The sequence below is a fragment of the Mustelus asterias genome, chromosome 1 (assembly GCF_964213995.1).
Source record: "Mustelus asterias chromosome 1, sMusAst1.hap1.1, whole genome shotgun sequence".
Lineage (NCBI taxonomy): Eukaryota > Metazoa > Chordata > Chondrichthyes > Carcharhiniformes > Triakidae > Mustelus > Mustelus asterias.
In genome coordinates, this window is record NC_135801.1 from 44,272,062 (window position 1) to 44,291,750 (window position 19,689).

Sequence of the window (19,689 nt, forward strand, 5' to 3'; positions counted from 1 at the left end):
TTATTGGAATAGTGTAGATTAGAGGGGCTTTAGATTGGTTCTACTGGTCGGCGCAACATCGAGGGCCGAAGGGCCTGTACTGCGCTGTAATGTTCTATGTTCTATTCCCATCCTATTCATGTATTTGTCAAGGCGCCCTTTAAAAGTCACTACTGCATCTCCTTCCACTACCTCCCCTGGCAATGAGTTCCAGGCGCCCACCACTCTCTGTGTAAAAAATCTGCCTTGTACATCTCCTTTAAACCTTGCCCCTCGCACCTTAAACCTGTGCCCTCTAGTAATTGACCCTTCCACCCTGGGAAAAAGCTTCTGACTATCCATTCTGTCCATGCTTTTCATAATCTTGTAGACTTCCTTCAGGTCACTCAGCAACCTCCGTCGTTCCAGTGAGAACAAACCAAGTTTCTCCAACCACTCCTCATAGCGAATGCCCTCCGTACCAGGCAACATCCTAATAAATCTTTCCTGTACCCTCTCCAAAGCCTCCACATCCTTCTGGTAGTGTGGCGACCAGAATTGAACACTATATTCCAAGTGCAGTCTAACTAAGGTTCTATAAAGTTGCAACATGACTTGCCAATTTTTAAACTCAATGCCCCGGCCAATGAAGGCAAGCATGCCGTATGCCTTCTTGACTACCTCCTCCACCTGCATTGCCACTTTCAGTGACCTGTGTACCTCGAACACTCAGATCATAGAAATCATAGAAATCATAGAAACCCTACAGTGCAGAAGGAGGCCATTCGGCCCATCGAGTCTGCACCGACCACAATCCCACCCAGGCCCGACCCCCACATATTTACCCGCTAATCCCTCTAACCTACGCATCTCAGGACTCTAAGGGGCAATTTTTAACCTGGCCAATCAACCTAACCCGCACATCTTTGGACTGTGGGAGGAAACCGGAGCACCCGGAGGAAACCCACGCAGACACGAGGAGAATGTGCAAACTCCACACAGACAGTGACCCGAGCCGGGAATCGAACCTGGGACCCTGGAGCTGTGAAGCAGCAGTGCTAACCACTGTGCTACCGTGCCGCCCCTTTGCCTATCAATACTCTTAAGGTTTCTGCCATTTACTGTATATTTCCTATCTGTATTAGACCTTCCAAAATGCATTACCTCACATTCATCCGGATTAAACTCCATCTGCCATCTCTCCGCCCAAGTCTCCAACTGATCTATATCTTGCTGTATCCTCTGATGGTCCTCATCGCTATCCGCAAATCCACCAACCTTTGTGTCGTCCGCAAACTTACGAATCAAACCAGTTACATTTTTCTCCAAATCATTTATATATATTACAAACAGCAAGGTCCCAGCACTGATCCCTGAGGAATGCCACTTGTCACAGCCCTCCATTCAGAAACCTTTCCACTGCTACCCTCTGTCTTCTTTGACCGAGCCAGTTTTGTATCCACCTTACCAGCTCACCTCTGATCCCATGCGATTTCACCTTCTGCACCAGTCTGCCATGAGAGACCTTGTCAAAGGCCTTATTGAAGTCCACGTAGACAACATCCACTGTCCTGCCCTCATCAATAATTTTCATCACTTCCTCGAAGAACCCGATCAAATTAGTGAGATAGGACGTCCTTCACAGAACCATGTTGCCTCTCACTAATACGTCCACTTATTTCCAAGTGGGAATAAATCCTGTCTCGAAGAATCCTCTCCAATAGTTTCTCTGCCAGTGATGTAAGGCTCACCGGCCTGTAATTACCTGGATTATTCTTGCTACCCTTCTTAAACAAATGAACAACATTGGCTATTCTTCAATCCTCTGGGGCCTCCCCTGTAGTCATGATGTGGAGATGCCGGCGTTGGACTGGGGTGAACACAGTAAGAAGTCTCACAACACCAGGTTAAAGTCCAACAGGTTTATTTGGTAGCAAATACTATAAGCTTTCGGAGCGCTGCTCCTTCGTCAGATGGAGTGGAAATGTGCTCTCAAACAGTGCACAGAGACACAAAATCAAGTTACAGAATACTGATTAGAATGCGAATCCCTACGGGATCCCTAGGGGTGTTTTTCCCTACTTTAATGTTTCTCAAGAACCCCAATACCTCCGTCTTTTTGATCTCAACATGACTCAAACTATCTAACCATCCTTTCCCAGACTCATCATCCACCAAGTCCTTCTCTTTGGTGAATACTGACGCAAAGTACTCATTTAATATCATGCCCATTTCCTCTGGCTCCACGCATAGGTTCCCTCCCTTGTCCTTGGGTGAGCCAACCCTCTCCCTGGTTACCCTCTTGCTCTTTGTATAAAAAGCCTTGGGATTTTCCTTAATCCTGTTGGCCAATGTATTTTCATGACCCCTTTTAGCCTTCCTTACTCCTTGCTTAAGTTTCTTTCTACTTTCCTTGTATTCCACAGTTGCTTCGTGTGTTCCCAGCGTCCTAGCTTTGACAAATGCTTCCTTTTTCTCTTTGACTAGACTCACAATATCTCTAGTCATCCAAGGTTCCCAAAAATTACCATACTTATCCTTCATCCTTTCAGGAATGTGCTGGTCCTGAATCCCTATCAACTTACACTTGAAAGCCTCCCACATGCCAGATGTTGATTTGCCCTCAAACATCTGCCCCCAATCTACATTCTTCAGTTCCCGCCTAATATTGTTGTAATTAGTCTTCCCCCAGTTTAGCACCTTAAGTTGAGGACTACACTCCTCTACACTTTATCCATCAGTACTTTAAAGCTTACTGAATTGTGGTCACTGTTCCCAAACTGCTCCCCTATTGAAACATTGACCACCTGGCCGGGCTCATTCCTCAATACCAGGTCCAGTATTTCCTAGTTGGACTGTCTACATACTGTTTCAAGCTCTCCAGGACGTTCCTTACAAACTCTGTCCCGTCCACATCCCTGGCACTACGTGAGCCCTCGTCAATATCAGGGAAGTTAAAATCTCCCAACACAACAACCCTGTTACTTTTACATCTTGCCAAAATCTGCCTACATATCTGTTCCTCTATCTCCCACTGGCAGCTGGGCGGCCAATAGTAAACCCCCAACATTGTGACTACAGCTTTCCTATTCCTGAGCTCTACCCATATTGCCTCATTGTATGAGCCCTCTGAGGTATCTTCCCGCAGAACAGTTGTGATATTCTCCTTAACCCAATAGTGCAACTCACCCACCCATTTTACACCCCCTTTATTCCGCCTGAAACATCTGTTTCCTGGAATGTTAAGCTGCCAATCCTGTCCTTCCCTTAACCAAGTCTCTGTAATGGCAACAACATCATAGTTCCTAGTATCAATCCAAGCTCTAAGTTCATCTGCCTTACTAATTATACTTCTTGCATTGAAACAAATGCACTTCAGTCCACCGGACCCTCTTTGATTAGCAACCTTACCCTGCCTGCTGTTTCTCTGAGTCTTACTGGCCCTACTCTCTATTCCCCTTCATCTAATTCACCTTTGCTTTGGTTCCCACCCCCCTGCCAAACTAGTTTAAATCCTCCCGTGTGACACCAGCAAACCTCCCAGCCAGAATATTTATGCCCTTCCAGTTTAGATGCAACCCGTCCTTCTTGTACATATCCCACTTGCCCCGGAAGAGACCCCAATGGTCCAGATATCTGAAGCCCTCCCTCCTACACCAGCTGTTTAGTCACATGTTGCACTATCTTCCTATTCCTAGCCTCACTGGCACATGGCACAGGGAGTAATCCTGAGATTACAACCCTAAAGGACCTGCTTTTTAACTTTCCACCTAGCTTCCTAAACTGCTGCTGCAAGACCTCATCACTCTTCCTATCTATGTCGTTAGTACTAATATGTACCATAACCTCTGGCTGTTCACCCACTCCCTTCAGAATGCTTTCTGCCCATTCAGAAACATCCTGAACCCTGGCACCAGGGAGGCAACGTACCATCCTGGAGTCTCTTTCATGTCCACAGAAGTGCCTATCTGCACCCCCTAACTATAGAGTCCCCTGTAGCTATTGCTCTAGTCCTCTTTGTCCCTCTCTGCTTAATCACAGATGTGGAGATGCCGGCGTTGGACTGGGGTAAACACAGTAAGAAGTTTAACAACACCAGGTTAAAGTCCAACAGGTTTATTTGGTAGCAAAAGCCACACAAGCTTTCGGAGCTGCAAGCCCCTTCTTCAGGTGAGTGGGAATTCTGTTCACAAACAGAGCATATATGCTCTGTTTGTGAACAGAATTCCCACTCACCTGAAGAAGGGGCTTGCAGCTCCGACAGCTTGTGTGGCTTTTGCTACCAAATAAACCTGTTGGACTTTAACCTGGTGTTGCTAAACTTCTTACTTAATAACAGAGCCAGACATGGTGCCACTGCTCTGGCTGCTGCTGCTGTTTTGATGTGGAGATGTCGGCGTTGGACTGGGGTAAACACAGTAAGAAGTCGCACAACACCAGGTTAAAGTCCAACAGGTTTATTTGGTAGCAAAAGCCACTAGCTTTCACAGCGCTTGCTGCCCCTTCGTCAGGTGAGTGGGAGTTCTGTTCACAAACAGGGCATATAAAGACACAAACTCAATTTACAAGATAATGGTTGGAATGCAAGTCTTTACAGGTAATCAAGTCTTAAAGATACAGACAATGTGAGTGGAGAGAGCGTTAAGCACAGGTTAAAGAGATGTGTATTGTCTCCAGACAAAACAGTTAGTGAGACTTTGCAAGTCCAGGCAAGTCGTGGGGGTTACAGATAGTGTGACATGAATCCAAGATCCCGGTTTAGGCCGTCCTCATGTGTGCGGAACTTGGCTATTAGTCTCTGCTCAGCGACTCTGCACTGTCGTGTAGGCCGCCTTGGAGAACGCTTACCCGAAGATCAGAGGCCGAATGCCCGTGACCGCTGAAGTGCTCCCCAACAGGAAGAGAACAGTCTTGCCTGGTGATTGTCGAGCGGTGTTCATTCATCTGTTGTCGTAGCGTCTGCATGGTTTCCCCAATGTACCATGCCTCGGGACATCCTTTCCTGCAGCGTATCAGGTAGACAACGTTGGCCGAGTTGCAAGAGTATGTACCGTGTACCTGGTGGATGGTGTTCTCACGTGAGATGATGGCATCCGTGTCGATGATCCGGCACGTCTTGCAGAGGTTGCTGTGGCAGGGTTGTGTGGCGTCGTGGTCACTGTTCTCCTGAAGGCTGGGTAGTTTGCTGCGGACAATGGTCTGTTTGAGGTTGTGCGGTTGTTTGAAGGCAAGAAGTGGGGGTGTGGGGATGCCCTTGACGAGATGTTCGTCTTCGTCAATGACATGTTGAAGACTCCAGAGAAGATGTCGTAGCTTCTCCGTTCCGGGGATGTACTGGACGACGAAGGGTACTCTGTCCACTGTGTCCCATGTTTGTCTTCTGAGGAGGTCGGTGCGGTTTTTCGCTGTGGCGCGTCGGAACTGTCGATCGATGAGTCGAGCGCCATATCCTGCTCTTATGAGGCATCTTTCAGCGTCTGGAGGTGTCTGTTGTGATCCTCCTCATCTGAGCAGATCCTGTGTCTACGGAGGGCTTGTCCGTAGGGGATGGCTTCTTTAACGTGTTTAGGGTGGAAGCTGGAGAAGTGGAGCATCGTGAGGTTATTCGTGGGCTTGCGGTGCAGTGAGGTGCTGAGGTGACCGTCCTTAATGGAGATGTGTGTGTCCAAGAATGCAACTGATTCCGGAGAGTAGTCCATGGTGAGTCTGATGGTGGGATGGAACTTCATGATGTCATCATATAGTTGTTTCAGTGATTGTTCACCATGAGTCCAAAGGAAGAAAATGTCATCGATGTATTTAGTGTATAGCATCAGTTGAAGGTCCTGTGCAGTGAAGAGGTCTTGTTCAAACCTGTGCATGAAGATGTTGGCATATTGAGGTGCGAATTTGGTCCCCATGGCTGTTCCATGTGTCTGGATGAAGAACTGGTTGTTGAAGGTGAAGACATTGTGGTCCAGGATGAAGCGGATGAGTTGTAAAATTGCATCTGGAAACTGGCAGTTGTCGGTGTTGAGTACTGAGGCAGTTGCAGCAATGCCATCGTCGTGGGGGATGCTGGTGTAGAGTGTCGAGACATCCATTGTGACGAGGAGTGCTCCTGGTTCAACTGCTCCATGTGTGCTGAGTTTCTGTAGGAAGTCCGTAGTGTTGCGACAAAAGCTGGGGGTTCTTTGTACAATGGGTTTCAGGATGCCCTCGACGTAGCCGGAGAGGTTCTCGCACAGGGTCCCATTGCCCGATACGATGGGACGGCCAGGTGTGTTTGCCTTGTGTATCTTTGGGAGGCAGTAGAGATCTCCAACGCGTGGAGTACGTGGGATGAGAGCACGGAGGGTGCTCTGAAGGTCCGGATCAAAGGTCTTGATCAGAGTGTTGAGTTGATGGGTGTGTTCTTTGATCGGATCTGCGGGTAACTGTCTGTAGTGTTCCCCATTGTTCAGTTGTCGGTACACTTCTTTGCAGTAATCTGTTCTGTTCAGTATGACGATGGCCCCCCCTTTGTCTGCCCATCACTTGCGTGGACTTGCAAAATCTCACTAACTGTCCTGTCTGGAGACAATACACAGCTCTTTAACCTGTGCTTAACGCTCTCTCCAACTCACATTGTCTGTATCTTTAAGACTTGATGACCTGTAAAGACTCGCATTCCAATCATTATTTTGTAAATTGAGTTTGTGTCTTTATATGTCCTGTTTGTGATCAGAACTCCCTGACGAAGGAGCAGCAAGCGCTGTGAAAGCGAGTGGCTTTTGCTACCAAATAAACCTGTTGGACTTTAACCTGGTGTTGTGAGACTTCTTGCTGCTGTTTTGTACAGTTTTCTGAAGAAGTTAGCGTTCATTTGCCTTATCCTCAAACTGCCATGAGTTTTTGTTTTCTCAAGGTTATAATATACTGCTACTTCTCCTGAATTTGAATTTTAATTGTGCCTTTAGTGCAGATTAGTTGGAGCAATAAACACGGCAATATTGAACAAGAAGGTTGTAGAATGTATGATGGAGAGACTGTGTGCATGTGAGGGGGAGAGAATGCATGTGTGTGTGTGCGCGTGCGTGTGCGTGCGTGCGTGCGTATGTGTGTGTGTGAAAATGCGCGTGAGGGAGAGAGAGTGTACGTGTGCATGAGGGGGACAGAAAATGTGTGTGTGAACGTAAGTGTGTGTGTGAGAGAGGGAAAGATAATGTGTGTGTATGTGAGAGAAATGTGAGTTTGTTGTGTGTGAGAGAATGTGTGCATGAGGGAGAGTGTGAGCATACATGAGAGAATATGTGTGTGAACGCGAGTGTGTGTGTGAGAGAAAGAATGTATATGTGTGCATCAGAGGAAGAGAGAATGTGTATGTGCATGAGATAGAGAGTGTGTGTGTCTGAAAATGTGTGTGTGTATATGTGTGTGTGTGTGTGTGTGTGTGAGAGAATGTGTGCGTGTGTGTGTGAGAGAGAGAGAATGTGTGTATACATGAGAGAATGTGTGAGTGTGTACGCATGTAAGAAAGCGCGAGCAAGTGCTGTGTGAGAGAGAGTGAGTGGGCCTGATTTTACCATCAAGATGCATCCGTTTTAGGGCATGAAGACCTGGTAAAGTCGGGTGTGAGGCGAGTAGCGCAATCTGCACCCGCCGCCGCGCCAGTTCCCCCTTCACCAAAGGCTGAAAACGGCCGCCGTCAGGTCCGCGCCCGAAACGGGCGCAACGTCAATTTAAATGTATTTGCATGTATTTAATTTGACTTAATGGGCTAAATGCCCAAACTTACCGGCACTTCCCCCTTCACCACCGTGTTCGCCCGTCCAGATTCGGCGCGAAACAGACATAGTCTGCAAAGGTCCGATTCGGGTGCTCTAGCTTCTGAGGAGGGAGGTTCCGAGCGTCCGGCGGCTCTCTGCTTCAGATGGGTGGGGGGGTGGGGAATGGGGGGAGCAAGTCAGATGGCCCTCTGACTCAGATCAGTGGGCGGGGGGGGGGGGGGGGGGGGGGGGGGGGGGAGGTGGGGTGGGTCAGATGCCTCCTCTCAGATCAGTGGGGGTTTGGTGGGGGTGGCAGGTGGGGTCCATTGCCACTCTTCGTGTGATTGGTGGGGGGAAGTGGCATGTCCGCTGCCATTCTGCGTGTGATCGGTGGGGGGAAGGGGGGCAGGGGGCTGCGATCGTTCTGGATAGCTGGGGGTGGGGGCATACGGGGGTCATTAATGTTGTGGGGGTGGGGCAATGTCTGTGGGGGCCAGGGGATGGCATTATCCAGCGTTGGAGCGACAGTGGAGATTTTTTCTTTTTTTTTACCCTTCATGTGCAGTTGAAAGCACCAATCGAAGCTGCGGTGTTTCGGGGGCATTAAGCCCTGCCCACAGGCTTCTGCAGCGTGATTCAGAATCGCTGTTATTTTTTCAGGCAGAGTGCATATGGGGGCATCTGAGAATGGGTCTAAGAGTCGGATCTGAAACACTCTCAGTTTCAAGTTCGCCCAGCACTTTGAATGAAAATGGTAAAATAGGGCCCAGTGCGTTTGTGTATGAGAGAGAGATAGAGTATGCATGTAAGAGTGTGTGAGTGTGCATGAGGGAGTGAGCAAGTGTGCATGTGAGAGAGTGAGCCAATGTGCACATGAGAGTGAACGGGTGTGTGTGTGGGAAGGTGAATGTGAGGGAGAAGGTGAGCGAGTGTGTGTGTGTATGTGTGAGTGGCAGGGGGTGCATTTGTGAGTGGGAGTTGTGGGAAGAGGGGCGTGGGGGAGTGGCTCTCATCAGCTTTCCCACCTTCCTGATGTTCAGTCCCTTGATCAAGCACTGAATGCCTTTGATCGAGGAACCCATCCAACCCCCTGGAGGTGATTAGCTGGCCACATGCTTTTAGCTGTCATGCACGCTTGATGGCAGGTTGCCTGAGCTGGGGTAATACCAGCAGCAGCAGGATGAAGTCCCTAAGTGGTGATTAATTATTTACTTAAAGGCCTCAATTGGTGGCAGGGTGGGAAGGTCGACTGTATGCCTTTCCATTCAGAACTAATTCTGGTGGAAGCAGGAAGATAGCAGGGAGTTCAGAGACTCCACCATCCACTTTCTGCCGATGTCCCCTAATACTTGGGGAGGGCAGGGGGTGATTCTCCCAAAAGTGCTGAATTGATGGGAAAACTATTCTAAATCCCGAATGTTCTGACAGTTCAGCTGCTCACCTGAATCTCTGCACTCTGTGCGCTGAGGAGGTCCCAGTCGTGAATCTCATTAAAACCCAGGGGGGTTATTCGCACTGGCGTTTGACAGTTCTGGAGCTCTGCACATGCGCAGTGGCCCCAAACTGTCAAACTTCCGTTTGCTGGCCCGCCTGATCGCTGGCCAGTTCAGGAACCCCGCAGTGCTGGCCTCTGGGCCCCCCCACGGCCCGATCACAGTCCCCACAGCAATTCCCAGGCCAGCCCTGACCCCCCCTCGTCTCAGGGTACCCCAATGCCCAGGCCCACCCCCCTGCAGTGGCAATCCCCCCACACCCCTCACCCCGGCAAACCCCCCCTTGGGGGCTCCGATTGCCCCCCCTTCATTCCGGCAGGGTCTCCCGTTAGCTCCCCGAACGTGGAGAGCTAGTCTGAACCCTGCCAGAATGACGTACTCCTGGCGTGGGAGACTCGATCAAGGCCTGAAATTTACATATTTAAAATAGATTAAAAGCAGATTTAAATTGCTTACCTGCCTTCCCGTCGGTTTCCAGTGTGGTCTGGCCGGCGACTGTCTGTCGGCTCCGGGAGATGCGCATATGTTCCCGGCGCATGTGCAAATTCCCGTTCAAGACTGCGGACACGCGTCTCCCAGTCGGACCTGCCAGAAATGTGGCAGGCCACAATGGGAGAATCGCAGCCTTGATTTCCTGAGAGACCAAAAATCTGACTATCTCAGCCTTAAATTTATTCAATCATGGAACAACTCTCTGGAGTAGAGAATTCCAAAATTCACAACACTCTGAGTGAATAAATTCCTCCTCGTCTCAGTCCTAAATGATCGTCCCCTCATCTGGAGACAGTATCACCTCCTTGCCGCCCCCCCACCCCATGTTCCAGATTACCCAGCCAAGGAAAATAACCCCTCAGTTTCTATTTATCAACCCTTTTTGAATCTTGTCTAATTAAACGCCTTTCCTGATTCCAATCTCGCCATCAGAGAGCAGAAGTATCTGCCTTTCATCTTCACCTGAATACATTAGAACTGAAGTTGCTGCTGTATTGTAGGCTGAAGCAGCACACCGTTTGCACATTGCCTGATTCCATCGTAGCAAATATGATGACAGCTCATCTGTTTTTGGTAACATTACTGGAGGATGAGAATTGACCAGATCACAAAGAAAATTCCCCACTCTTTGAAGAATGCCATAACCTCGCAAATTTGCCATGGCTAATCCACCTAATCTGCACATTTTTGGACACGAAGGGGCAATTTAGCATGGTCAATCCACCTAACCTGCACACGAAGGAGACACACGGGACACAGGGAGGACATACAGATTCCATACAGAGAGTCACCCAAGGCTGGAATCGAACCCCAAGTCACTGAATCTCTGAGGCAACAGTGCTAACCACTGTGCCACAATGCCACACCAGAAGGAAACCCCTGCAGACATGGGGAGAACATGCAAACTCCACACAGACATCCACCCATTGCCAGAATCAAACCAGGCTTCTTGGGGCTATGAGGCAGCAGTGTTATCCACCATGTTCACCACTGTGCCACTATACCAACCCTCTTTATAGAAAATGCTGGTCATGAATAGATATATCGTTTGGGGGATTTCAGGTACATTTCTGTAATCTATCCTACCACACTACATTTCTGAATGTGTGAGTATACTGACAAAGAATATGTTTTTCTACTAAATAGCCATTAAATCATTCAGTGTTAACCAATCCATTCTGATGACTGTATTTCTGGAAGGTTCGAATGATGTTACTTTCAAATGGTTATGATTCGTGGTCAAACCATTCAGCAGAGTCCAAATTATCTCATATTAGGAGCACCAAAGACCAGTAACTCTTACTTAGTTGGTTCTGTTGGTTGATGGATAGGGATGTAGTCCAGCAGCATAAATGATCCAATGATGTGTCATGGCAGTTCATTAATTACTTTGAGGGCATTTCAACCCCATTGAGGATTCTGGAAACCATTCTGCAGCATAAATAATTAACAACTGATGTTCTTATTCTTTACTGGGGAACAGAATAGGTCAACTTAGTAGATTGGGGCTATACTCATTGGAATTCAGAAGAATGAGGGGAGATCTTATAGAAACATATAAGATTATGAAGGGAATAGATAAGATAGAAGCAGGGAAGTTGTTTCCACTGGCAGGTGAAACTAGAACTAGGGGGCATCGCTTCAAAATAAGGGGAAGCAGATTTAGGACTGAGTTGAGGAGGATCTTCTTCACACAAAGGGTTGTGAATCTGTGGAATTCCCTGCCCAGTGAAGCAGTTGAGGCTACCTCATTGAATGTTTTTAAGGCAAGCATAGATACATTTTTGAACAGTAAAGGAATTAAGGGTTATGGTGAGTGGGCGGGTAAGTGGAGCTGAGTCCACAAAAAGATCAGCCATGATCATATTGAATGGCAGAGCAGGCTCGAGAGGCCAGATGGCCTACTCCTGCTCCTAGTTCTTATGTTCTTATGTTCAACTGAAGGACAAGATTTCCAAATTAATGAAATTATTTCAATTTCCTGATGAAGCTCTGACTTGAGGTCAATTTGGCAAGAAAACTTATTGACTCAACATGTATGGTCAAGGTATGATCCCATCTCACAAATACACTTCTCAGTAACGATACAACCACCAGCTTCACAACCTCAACACACGCTAGAACATAAGAAAGAAAGACATAGGAACAGGAGTATACCCTTGAGTCCCCTAGAGCTTGAAGTGCCATTCAATATGACCCTGACTGATCATCAGCCTTAACTGCACTTTCCTGTCCACTTCCCATTGTCTATCTTAACTTTAAATCTATTCAATAATGGAACACCCACAACACTCTGGAATAGAGAATTCCAAAGATTCACAACCTGTGAGTGAATAAATCTTTCCCCATCTCGGTCCTAAATGATTGTCCCCTCATCCTGAGACATGTGTTCTAGATTTCCCAACAAGGGAAAACAGCCTCTTAGGGCCCACCTTTAAAGCCCTTCAGAATCTCGTATTTTTCTATGAGATCACCTTTCATTCTCCTAAACTCCAGAGTATGGGCCCAATTTACTCAATCTGTCATGATAGGACAACTCTCTCATCGAAGGTGCCAATTTAGTGAACATTTGATGCATCACCTCCAATGCAAGAATATCCTTCCTTCAATGTAGAGACCAAAGTTGCCCATGGATTCCAGCAATGATCTCACCAAAGTCCTGTACATTTATAGCAATACCTCCTTATTCCTGTACTCCAAATGCAATAATGTCAACATACTATTTGCTATACTTGCATGCTAACTTTCTGCATTTCTTTTACAAGTATACCTAAGTCACTATTAAAATAAACCAATAGAAATTCCACTTCTTTTAAAAATATTCTGCCTTTCCATTGTTCCTACTTCCCCAAATTATGCTCCAACTGCACCTTGTTGCCCACAATTAACTTGTCAACATTTTTTTACAGCTACTTTCTGTCCTCCGGAGAGCCTAATTTTACATTATCAGCAAATTCAGGTAGATTACTCTATCTCTTTGCCTAACCCAGGGGTCTCCAAACTTTTCAGTATGAGGGCCACATCGTATATTTTACACATTTTCGGGGGCCAAAGAAAAAAAATGAGTTTTATAAATGAATAAATAAAATTTAAATAAAGGAATAAGTTTTACTTGGATCATCTTTGTAATCAGCATGATATGATTCAGAACAAAAGAGAAATGTGACAATTACAAAGAAACAATGCCATGCTTACACTGAGAAATGATACAAAACGAGTAAAAATGTCAAACATTAGCAAATGTTCTGACAAAACAATCAATTACTTAACTGCAGATGAGAAAAGCAGGCTATTCATTTTTTAATTAATTTTATTTTACTGAAATTTTACAAATATTTACTTGAAATGAGAATTTGCCCAATTTTGTGGCACACAATAAGAAAAATAAACACGCCCCAAGAAAGAACTTCAGCAAAACAAAGCAAAGAACTTCAAAATAAACTTGAACCATTAATAAAGGTCGAACAAAAAAAAATTCAGTCTGCACCTTTCTACACAATTCTGGCAATTGGAGTTTTCAATCGTAACCAACAAATCATGAAGTTTTGCACAAGATTAATGGGAATGATGGAACTGCTTTTTTAATTTCAAAATATTGCTGATCTGAGGTTTCAAGCTTGAGGAGCCAATTATTAGAATGGACTTCAAATGCTCATCAGATAAATTTGCTCGATATTTGGACTTGACATACTTCATTTTTGAAAATATTTGTTCACCCGGGTACGTTGTACCAAAAACTGATACAAATCCACAAGCAAATCGCTTCAAATTTGGAAACTGCTCAGGCTGCAAAGATTTATAAAGTTGGATCAGATTTCCTTCTTTACACTTGTCTTTCAGCATGTCATCTGATTGGAGATCAATAATTTCCATTTGAAACTGACTTGTGAGTGTTTCAACATTGCAGCCAAATGGATTTTGAAACAGCTTTATTTCATCTGTGTTTCCATCAAGATCAGAAAATCATTCCTGAAATTGTTTTGCAAGTCCTTAATGATTTCTGTTGCAAATGAAGAAGGAAATTCTGCTTCACTTTCTTCATGAAATTTTTCACAACATGGAAAATGAACCCAGTTATGAACTTTCAACTGTCCTTGAAATAGCATCAGTTTTGCCCTAATGCTTTGACATGCGCAAATAGATCACAAATCAAATTTGTTTCACCTTGCAACTTCAGATTCAATTGATTCATATGGCCTGTCACGTCTGCAAAAAATGCCAATTTCCAAAGCCAGTCAGTGTTTGATAAAAGTGGTTCAAGTCGACTCTTCTCTGTGAGAAAGGAATCAATTTCCTCTCTGAGCTGAAAGAACCGTGATAGAACCTTTCCACAACTAAGCCATCGAACTGCTGTATAATAAGGCAAGTCACCGAACTCAGAATCAGTTTCTCTCAGAAAATCACGAAACTGGCGATGATTAAGCCCGTGAGATCGAATGAAATTCACTGTTGAAACAACAGGTTTCAGAACGCAAGACATATCCACATATTTTCCGCACAATGCTTGTTGATGGATAATGCAATGCAGAAACATGGGCTTTGAGAATCCACCAACCTCACAAGCTTTTGTGATTTGTCCAACCAAACCTTTCTTCACCCCAGACATGTTCTTTCCTCCATCAATTGTCACGCATTGCAGTTTATTCCACTCCAGGTTATATTCTAACACAGTTTTTTGCAATTCTTTGAAGAAGTCTTCTCCAGTTACTGTCCTGTGCATGGTATGCACTGATGCTAATTCTTGTGTCACCTTAAATTCACTGTCGACGCCACGGATGAATACGAGGAGTTGTGATGTGTCACACACATCAGTCGATTCATCAAGTGCAAGAGAATACAACTGAAAATTTCTTGCTTTGTCTGCAATTTGATGATATATATTGCTTCCTATATCCTCAATTCTACGAGTAACAGTATTTGGCACAAGACTGATGATTTTGAACAGATTTGCTTTTTCTGGGCATAACTCTTCCACTGCTTCCATTATACACTCTTTGATGAGATCTCCATCGGTGAATGGCTTTCCTCTTTTCGCCAACACATAAGCTAGTTTGTAACTGGCCCTGGTTAAAGCTTCATTTTCAGTTATCTTCTGCGTAAAAAAAGCTCGTTGGGAAAGCAACCTGTGTTGCATTGATTCAAATTTTTCCGAACGCTGTGTTCCTGTGAATTGGGAATAACTTGGTTCATATTTGGTCTCATAGTGCCGACGTACATTGTACTCCTTCAAAACTGCAACAGTTTTGTTGCATATGACACACAAGGCTTTATCGCCTGCTTGTACACAGAAGTACTTTACACCCCATTCTTCATTAAACAGGCGGCACTCACTGTCCACTTTTCTTTTCTTTTTCCCGTCCATACCTGAATTGGTCTGAATTGCCGCCATCATTGTCATTGTTCTCGCTCATTTCAGACAGATGGAGCTTACGGATTAGATAGAGCAGCTGTCACTCAGTCAATGCAGAGCGGCAATTGGATAACAGATGTCTCAATTGCTGATTCGTCTAATGAACTGTCAGTCACAGGATGGCAGCTCTGATTGGACAATAGGCTGGTAAAGAGGGCGGGGATTCCCATGGGTCCATCAGACACCATGCGGGGCAGCAGCAAATGTCCGACCTGTGGCTTCCGTCCCCGTGTCCGGATCCTGAGTCAGCGGCGGGGTTCCGGACGCGGGAGTGTTTTCGGCAGCGGGAATCCCGTCCCGCCCCACTGGCTGCAGGCCAGATGTAGCCCGCTGCGGGCCGGATGTGGCCCGCGGGCCGTAGTTTGGAGACCCCTGGCCTAAACCATCAATATAAATTGTAAATAGGTAAGTCCCTGGAACTGATCTTTGCGGCACTCCACTAATCATAGCCTGACAATGGAAAATGCCCCATTTATCCCTTCTCTCTCTGCTTCCTGTCTGTTAACCAATCCTCCATCCACACTAAGATATTACTGTCATCTCCATGAATCCTTGTCTTGTGTATTAACCTTTTGTGTGGCATCTTATTAAGAATGCCTTCTGGAAATTCAAGTACATCACATCAATTGGTGTGCTTTTATCTATCCTAGTAGTTGCACCCTCAAAAACTCCAGTAGATTTGCCAAACGTGATTTTCCTTTTGCAAGACCTTGTTGACTTTGTCTGACCATACAATGATTTTCTAAGTGCATTTTTTAAGACTTCCTTAATATTAGATTCCAGCATTTTCTCAGTAACTGATGTCAGGCAAACTGGCCTGTAGTTCATTGTTTTTTTCTGCCTCCATTCTTGAATATTATGGTACATTTGCTAACTACCAATCAACTTGGGATCCATTTTAGAATCTATGTAACTTTGGGAAATAATAATCAATGCATCCATTATCTCTGCAGCTATCTCTTTTAAAATCCTAACTCATATTTTATTTTTCCCCTATCGACTCTTTGGTGGCCTTTTGCTGAGTTCTAAAACACTCTTGGTTTTCAGGTTTACTACATTCTTTGCCATATTATAAACTTCTAATTTTAATTCAATACTATCTTAAACCTCCTTAAGCTACTTAAGAGAATGAATTTTGTTGAACATTTTGAATTGTGCCTTTAAATGTTTCCACTGTTTGCTTATCGCCACATTTTTAGTCAAATATGTAATTGGTTTTGCTTAAGTTTTAAGATTCTTGATTTGTTGTTTTCAAATTTAACATGCAATTCTGTTGTATTATGCTTACATTTTACCATGAGATTACTAATTAACCCTGTGTAATTGCACAAAACTAGATTTAAATTTCTGAGTTGATTTCACAATGTATTGCTCCAGGAAACTGTCACAAAAGCTCATCTAGAACTTGCCTTCCAGATCATCTTTGCCAATTTGATTGCTCCAGTCTTTGTGAAGATTAAAGGAACATCCCGCCAGTGTTAACAGCCGGAAAACTCCTGCCTAAGTGTGCAGATGGAACCAAAATCAGTGTTGAACCTGTTCATTAGCATGTGGGGTGAACTTCGGACATTAGAAAGCTCTCAGCTCCTTGCTTATTTAAGCATATGCAATGCAACAAATCTTGGACTAGAGCGGGCAAATAGTGGACGCTGCCTCTGCTACCTCATGGGTTCCACGGCCTGGGCATTGTACTTAAAGGGCACCCAGACAGGTAAATCATTGCCTGCCATCCAAGAATGTCTCTCTTCATCACCAAGCGCAACATTTGCTCCCTACCCCCTGCATTTTGCTGTCTGACAACGTGCAGCCCATGTCTTGGCAATGTCTTGCTGTGAATTCTCCTTCAAGCTGTCTGGGAAAGGAGCATACAAACATACAAATTAGGAGCAGGAATAGGCCACTCGGTCCCTTGAGATTGCTCTGCCAGTTAGGAAGATCAGGGCTGATCTGATTGTAACTTCAACCCCACAGTCCTTCATACCCCTGATTATCTTTCACCCCCTTGTTAATCAGGAATCTATCTAGCTCTGCCATAAACATATCCACAGACTCTGCTTCCACAGCCTTTTGAGGAAGAGAGTTCCAAAGACTCATGCCCTCAGAGAAAAACTTTCTTCTCACCTCTGTCTTAAATGAGTGACCCTGTAGTTTGAAACAATGACCCTTAGTTCTAGATTCTCCAACAAGATGAAACATCCTCTCCAAGCCCACCCTGTCAATACCCCTCAGATTCTTAAAGGTTTCAATCAAGTCATCTCTTACTCTTTTCAGTTACTTAATACATTCAAGGGAAATACCAGACAACAGTGGATGCATTATCAAGAATATGGAAAGAGTCAAGCTGGAAGGTTTAAATTTTATCAAGGAGATGGAAGCATATACTTCACACATTATCACTTACCGGCCACTGAGAAGAGGTTACAAGACATTAAGCAAGCACAACAGCAGGATGACAAGTGCATCAAAATAAAATTGTATTGCCAGAACAAATAGCCAGAGTACATTCCTAACAACATCACAATCATTGATGATTTCTTAGTTTTTAATGACAAGTCATTCCTAAAACATTTTGACTTGACTTTCTCCAGAAAATATATTGGGGTCACTTGAGAATAGCAAAATGCTGAGCAAGAGCCCAATAGTCAGTCTGGTGACCAGGCATCAGTCACTCATTGAAAAGTTAATCACAAATTGCCTTATTGTGCAATGAATATCCAACAGCAGAGCGAACCACTGGCACCCTCTACTTTTCCTTCAAGGCCACTCCCAGAGCCTGTGAATGGATTTATTTGGGTTCAAAGGCAAAGTTTTCATCATTGTCATTGATTGTACCAGATGGTTTGAAGTGAGTAAAAAGGCACAGCACTACAGCAAAGGCAGCCATTATGCCACTTCCCAATCGTCCCAGCACATGACATCCCGGATATTGTGGTGTCAGACAATGGCCCTCAGTTTACTAATGAGCTGTTCTGCAACTTTGCACAGGAATATGGTTCATGCAATCAAGCAAAAAAGTAGAAAGAGGATTTCAAACAGTCAATGAATTGATGAAAAAGAATGAATCTATTAATATAGCCCTTCTTAACTAGAACGTTACACCTAAAAAACAGTATTAGAGTCATAGAGGTTTAGAGCACGGAAACAGGCCCTTCGGCCCAACTTGTCCATGTTGCCCTTTCTTTTTTAAAACCCGTAAACTAATCCCAATTGCCCGCATTTGGCCCATATCCCTCTATACCCAAGTGGAAAGATGACTGTGAACTCAACTTCCAGCTCTACAAGAAACACTACAACCTAACATTACTTCAGATAATTGTGAGAAAGTTAGGAGGTGTGTGGAAAAACAAAGACACAGTCAAGCTACTAATTTCAACTTCAGGCCCAAATTATGAGACCGCAGCCTGGGTAGAGAATGTCAAAATGAGATCAATAGAAAGAAGGCATTGTAATAGAAAGATTTTCACAGCTGAGATCTTGTAGAATTGAGATGGACCAGGGAAATGTCAGAAGAAAGGAAGGAAACCAAATTGAAACTTGGACATCCTATTTAGATCCAGACTGTTTTTTCATTCATTCGTGAGACATGAGTGTTATTGGCTAACCAGCATTTAATGCCCATCCCTAGTTGCCTGAGGACAGTTGAGAGTCAATCACATTGCTGTGGCTCTGGAGTCACATATAGAACAGACCAGGTAAGGGCAGCAAATTTCCTTCCCTAAAGGACATTAGTGAACCAGATGGGTTCTTCTGACAATCGTTTCATGGCCATCAGCAGATTCTTAATTTCAGGTATTTTTCTTTTAAATTCAAATCACCATCTGCTATGACAGGATTTGAACCCAGGTTATTAGCTGAGTTTCCAGATTAATGGTCTAGTGATTATACCACTAGGCCATTGCCTCTGCCCAGATGGAAACAATGAGCCAGAAACAAGTAGAAACCTACCACTATCCAGGTGGAAGACATTCCTGTTGAATGATGAGAGAGTGCAGTTCATCCTCAACCTCAAAATGAAATCAAGACCAGATCAGGGAGATTGGCAAGGCACCACAGAGACTAACACTGTGAAGTCTGAGATTTTGTAGAGAGATGTAGGAAAGTGTGCACAGTTGGGATATAGATTTGGGAGAGATGTAAAGGGTTAACATCAGGAGCACCTGAAACTGATGTTGCTGCTGATGTAACTATAATGTAATGAGATATCTGCTGGGAAGCAGAAGTACAACCTTGTGTAGAGTTATATCTGTAAATAAACAACAATGGGTTTTAGCAATAGATGTTAGCAATCTTAGGGGAATAGGCAAACCCTAAAGAAACCCCATCGCTTCTCGGCCTTTTGGCTAAGATCAAGTGTAGTATGGTCGGCAGCCCATGGTCGGCCGCACTTGGTCGGGGTCATTGGGTTACACTGAAGCTTCATATGTTTCATATGAAGCAATTTTTTAAAGCGGCATCTCGGCCTTTTGGCTAAGATGCAAATGAGCTCAAGTCTTGGAGGAGGAACCTCCCCCTTCTCCAATCAGCTTGGCTCATGTAGATCAGGCCCAGGACAGGGTGGTTTGGTCGCTCGTCCTGTCTTGTCAGCCTGGATCTGAAATGTCTCAACTTG

At 44.9% G+C, this 19,689-nt stretch overlaps 1 pseudogene; it reads left to right on the forward strand.

The window, feature by feature from the left end:
* Positions 1 to 19,400: 19,400 nt before the first annotated feature.
* On the forward strand, positions 19,401 to 19,620 carry LOC144501614 (U2 spliceosomal RNA; annotated as a pseudogene).
* Positions 19,621 to 19,689: the final 69 nt, after the last annotated feature.